The 5754-nt window shown below is 46.2% G+C and overlaps 1 long non-coding RNA gene across 3 annotated transcripts; it reads left to right on the plus strand.

Moving 5' to 3' along the window:
• Positions 1–433: 433 nt before the first annotated feature.
• On the plus strand, positions 434–4844 carry LOC142651658 (uncharacterized). Of its 3 annotated transcripts, none has more exons than XR_012847675.1 (4): positions 434–1014; positions 3855–3937; positions 4022–4132; positions 4317–4844. It is a non-coding gene; the product is annotated as an uncharacterized LOC142651658 (long non-coding RNA). The 3 variants fall into 3 exon arrangements; XR_012847676.1 differs by having other exon boundaries at positions 3858–3937; XR_012847674.1 differs by lacking the exon at positions 434–1014 and having other exon boundaries at positions 3706–3937.
• The last annotated feature ends 910 nt before the right edge of the window (positions 4845–5754 follow it).

The raw sequence follows: 5754 nt of genomic DNA on the forward strand, positions 1-5754 counted from the left end.
GGGTGATACATTTTGGGGTGTGTTTCTTCATTCTCATGTTTGCTTTACAAATAAATCTGTCTTTAAAATGATACATTTGAGAAAAAATTGAAAGTATATTTTTTTACACCTACATTGCATGAATTCTTACTAAAAAAAACTGTGTGGTCAAAATACTTAAAACACTTCTTAATAAATACCTTAAAGGCATGGTGTTGCCCTAAAAACATGTTTTTTTTTTAAAAATTAAACATTCAGTGTGTGGGTGATTAAACATTGTTCCAATTTTTTTTATTTTTTTTAAGAGTCAGTAAATATTATAAATTGTATTCAATTGGATTCAATTTTATAGTATTTACCATTTCTGGTCACTAGATGGAGCCATTCACAAAATTGCAGCATTGCATGTGGTAAAGCAACCACATAGCTTTTCTGCTGCAAATTTTGGGAAAAGTGACTCGCTCTAGTGAGCTCACAGAATCCCCCCTCCCTTATCCTGGCAAGTGCCAGGAGAGGGAGGGCTTTCAATGTCTTCAAACCTCCTTACATTGTGTGCCGCCATTTTCAAAGCGACTACACAGTGGAAGGAGGTTGTAGTGCGAACATACCTGCGAGGAGACGCTCTGAGGAGGACCAGGAACATCGAGGCGGACCAGGACCATCGAGGCGGACCAGGACCATCGAGGCGGACCAGGACCATCGAGGCGGACCAGGACCATCGAGGCTGACCAGGAACATCGAGGCGGACCAGGACCATCGAGGCGGACCAGGACCAGCGAGGGGACACTTCGAGGACGAGGCGGCCAAGGAAGGACCAGTGTGTCGGACGTGGAAGGACGAGCGAGGCGACGGAGGAGGAGCAGCGAGTCGGACGAGGAGGACAAGGAAGGACGAGGTGTACCAGGGAATCGGACGTGGAAGGACGAGCGAGGCGACGGTGGAGGACGAGCGAGGCGACGGAGGAGGACGAGCGAGGCGACGTAGGAGGACGAGCGAGGCGACTTGGGAGGACCACCGTGGGGGAACAGCGAGGCGGTAAGTAACGGCGAAATAGGCATTATGTGTGGCATCATATAAGGGAGGCCTATGTCGGCATATACGGGAGGCCTGTGTCATCATACGGGAGGCCGGTGCCATCATATCAGGGAGGCCTGTGGCATCATACGGGAGGCCTGTGCCATCAAATCAGGGAGGCCTGTGGCATCATATAGGGGAGGCCTGTGGCATCATATAGGGGAGGCCTGTGGCATCATATAGGGGAGGCCTGTGGCATCATATAGTGGAGGCCTGTGCCATCATACGGGAGGCCTGTGCCATCATATCGGGGAGGCCTGTGGCATCATATAGGGGAGGCCTGTGGCATCATAGAGGGAGAGCCTGTGCCATCATACGGGAGGCCTGTGGCATCATATCATGGAGCCATATCAGGGAGGCCTGTGGCATCATATAGGGGAGGCCTGTGGCATCATATAGGGGAGGTCTGTGGCATCATACCAGCGGAGGCCTGTGGCATCATATCAAGGGAGGCCTCTGCTAGTATTTACAGTGTGGCATCATTTACAGTGTGGCATCATTTACAGTGTGGCATCATTTACAGTGTGGCATCATTTACAGTGTGGTAGCATTTACATTGTGGCAGCATTTATAGTGTGGCAGCATTTTTAGTGTGGCAGCATGTACGGTGTGGCTGCCCTGGGTCATCATACCAGCGGAGACCTGTGTCATCATACCAGCGGAGGTCTGGGGCTGCATTTACAGTGTGGCAGCATTTACAGTGTGGCAGCATTTACATTGTGGCAGCATTTACATTGTGGCATCATTTAGAGTGTGGCAGCATTTATAGTGTGGCAGCATGTACGGTGTGGCTGCATGTACGGTGTGGCATCATACCAGCGGAGCCCTGTGTCATCATACCAGCGGAGACCTGTGTCATCATACCAGCGTAGGGCTGTGGCTGCATTTACAGTGTGGCAGCATTTACAGTGTGGCAGCATTTACAGTGTGGCAGCATTTACAGTGTGGCAGCATGTACGGTGTGGCAGCATGTACGGTGTGTCTGCATGTACGTTGTGGCTGCATGTACGGTGTAGCATCATAGCAGCGGAGGCCTGTGGCAGCATTTACAGTGTGGCAGCATTTACAGTGTGGCAGCATTTACAGTGTGGCAGCATTTACAGTGTGGCAGCATTTACAGTGTGGCAGCATTTACAGTGTGGCAGCATTTACATTGTGGCAGCATTTAGAGTGTGGCAGCATTTTTAGTGTGGCAGCATGTACGGTGTGGCTGCATGGACGGTGTGTCATCATACCAGCGGAGCCCTGTGTCATCATACCAGCGGAGACGTGTGGCTGCATTTACAGTGTGGCATCATTTACACTGTGGCAGCATTTATAGTGTGGCAGCATTTACGGTGTGGCAGGATTTACGGTGTGGCAGCATGTACGGTGTGGCTGCATGTAAGGTGTGGCTGCATGTACGGTGTAGCATCATAGCAGCGGAGGCCTGTGGCATCATTTATAGTGTGGCAGCATTTATAGTGTGGCACCATTTATAGTGTGGCAGCATTTATAGTGTGGCAGCATTTATAGTGTGGCAGCATGTACGGTGTGTCTGCATGTACGGTGTGGCATCATACCAGCGGAGCCCTGTGTCATCATACCAGCGGAGACGTGTGGCTGCATTTACAGTGTGGCATCATTTATAGTGTGGCAGCATTTATAGTGTGGCAGCATTTACGGTGTGGCAGGATTTACGGTGTGGCAGCATGTACGGTGTGGCTGCATGTAAGGTGTGGCTGCATGTACGGTGTAGCATCATAGCAGCGGAGGCCTGTGGCATCATTTATAGTGTGGCAGCATTTATAGTGTGGCACTATTTATAGTGTGGCAGCATTTATAGTGTGGCAGCATGTACGGTGTGTCTGCATGTACGGTGTGGCATCATACCAGCGGAGCCCTGTGTCATCATACCAGCGGAGACGTGTGGCTGCATTTACAGTGTGGCATCATTTACAGTGTGGCAGCATTTATAGTGTGGCAGCATTTACGGTGTGGCAGGATTTACGGTGTGGCAGCATGTACGGTGTGGCTGCATGTAAGGTGTGTCTGCATGTACGGTGTGGCATCATACCAGCGGAGCCCTGTGTCATCATACCAGCGGAGACGTGTGGCTGCATTTACAGTGTGGCATCATTTACAGTGTGGCAGCATTTATAGTGTGGCAGCATTTACGGTGTGGCAGGATTTACGGTGTGGCAGCATGTACGGTGTGGCTGCATGTAAGGTGTGTCTGCATGTACGGTGTGGCATCATACCAGCGGAGCCCTGTGTCATCATACCAGCGGAGACGTGTGGCTGCATTTACAGTGTGGCATCATTTACAGTGTGGCAGCATTTATAGTGTGGCAGCATTTACGTTGTGGCAGCGTATACCATGTGGCAGCGTGTACATTGTGAGAGTGGCAGCATTGACAGAGTGGCAGCATTGACAGAGTGGCAGCATTGACAGAGTGGCAGCATTGACAGAGTGGCAGCATTGACAGAGTGGCAGCATTGACAGAGTGGCAGCATTGACAGAGTGGCAGCATTTGCAGAGTGGCAGCATTTGCAGAGTGGCAGCATTTCCATAGTGGCAGCATTTCCATAGTGGCAGCATTTCCATAGTGGCAGCATTTCCAGAGTGGCAGCATTTCCAGAGTGGCAGCATTTCCAGAGTGGCAGCATTTCCAGAGTGGCAGCATTTCCAGAGTGGCAGCAGTTCCAGAGTGGCAGCAGTTCCAGAGCGGCAGCATTTTGAGTGTTGCAGCATTTAGAGTGTGGCAGCTATTTGTACATCACTTTATCTAATCACACAATGTGTGTGACTTTTTGATCAGCAGTTTACCAGGAGGAGAGGGAGCGCGCCAGTGAAAACACAACCGTGAGGAGTGTATTCGAGGAGCATAGATACTTTGAATAGGTGCGGGAGCGAGGGGACTACCCTAAATGTACAATAATTTGAAATTATGTTTTTTTAAATATATTATTGTACTTCTTTTAACAGGAGCCAAAGCAACGCTATCAGATACAGACGACGACAGCAGCAACCACAGCGGATTACCAACGTTTAGACGAACAGGCCATTCTGAGCAGCATAAGTTACGAATTCTAGAAAGTAAGTAATCCCTAACATAGGTAGTTCATATAAACATACATGACACACAAGTTCATCAGAGGAGCCAAACTATGCAGAGTGATCAGACAGGGATGACATTCTTCCAATGCGACCATGTTGCGCATAGTGCAACGCTTGAAGATGATCAATCCATTCATAAATTTTTTATTTTATTCTTCTGTAGGAAATATAACTTTGACATGCCGCATGATTGGCTGAAACGTTCTGTAATACAATGTGAAGGTACGGTGGTAATATGTGACAAAGAAAGGGGTTTTCACCTGCTGCTAAAGGATCCGGTTTGATGATGAGATGAGGGAAACAAGTTGTTTTCATCTGCTGGTGAAGGTCCATAAACATGTGACGAAGCAAGTTTTTTTCATCTGCTGATAACTTCTTAGTGTTTGTCGTTGACATGTGTGTATTTTCAATCTAAATCTCTTTGCCATTTCCGTCTACAAAATTCTACTTTTATATGTTGGTGCCTATCCGTCGATGTTGACTTTTTAACAGAACTATATTTTTGTGACTATGTTACAAAAACTTTTTGTGTTATGCATGTAAATTTTATATTTGTGTTTATGATGGGACACTTCTTCTGTGTTACTGTGGAAGGCAGTTATGGCTTCATCAATAAAAAAAAATTTGTTTATAAATGCTATTCTCTTTAATTCACTGTCTCTATTACATACAAACAAATCAAAACAAAAAATTTGTTGGTCAGCCCAAAAAACCTATACTCAAACATTGACATGGTGAAACTGTCTGGCACTGAGATCATTGACGGTTTTACAATGATAGTCTAAAACGACACACTATTTTGTGCCTTGGTGAACCGTAAATTCCCAGTGCCAAACAGTTACCTATAAACAAGGTAACATGTAGAATACTCACTTCTCCACATGACAATCTACAACACAACATAGGTCACATTTGGGTGATAAATATGGGTGACTTCGCAAGCGGTGATCCAAGAACTGCCACTAATGTGATGTTATGTCTTCAAAAAACGCTGATGTCAATATAATTTTAGACAAACTATAGTTTTACTCTTGCACTTACAAAAGGCAAACTCACACATCTAAATTGGAATAGTAAGTATGTTATTCCTCAAATACACCTGATTCGGGGTATCAACTATCTTTATGTAATCCATCGCTGGTAACGTAATGATCTTTTCTCATGCCATAATATTTACATTTACTTTTTTGATAGAAATGCCCTCGTGCATTGTCTCTAGTTGTGACAGTCGGTCTAATAGAGCTACTTACTCTCAAGGAGTGACCCTGCATGTTTTCCCAGGCAACATTGACAAGATAAAAGTTTGGCTCCAACAGGCCAGACAATCGTTGGACAATCTAGATGCACTCTCACAACGAATTTTTGATGGGAAAAAACAAGATTTATTTAGACTATGTTCAAAACACTTTGCAGAAGACTGTTATGTTTTTAAGTCGGAAAAGAAGATACGATGGCTGAAGGAAAGTGCAATTCCCACGATATTCCCTTATCAGGAAACAGAGTGTCCACCATCTAAACGGAAACGTACAGAAGAGGAAGACACTTATTCTTGTGCAACACAATGCATGCAATTGCCTTTGCCTACTACATCCACCAACAGA

The sequence above is a fragment of the Rhinoderma darwinii genome, chromosome 5 (genome assembly GCF_050947455.1).
Source record: "Rhinoderma darwinii isolate aRhiDar2 chromosome 5, aRhiDar2.hap1, whole genome shotgun sequence".
Lineage (NCBI taxonomy): Eukaryota > Metazoa > Chordata > Amphibia > Anura > Rhinodermatidae > Rhinoderma > Rhinoderma darwinii.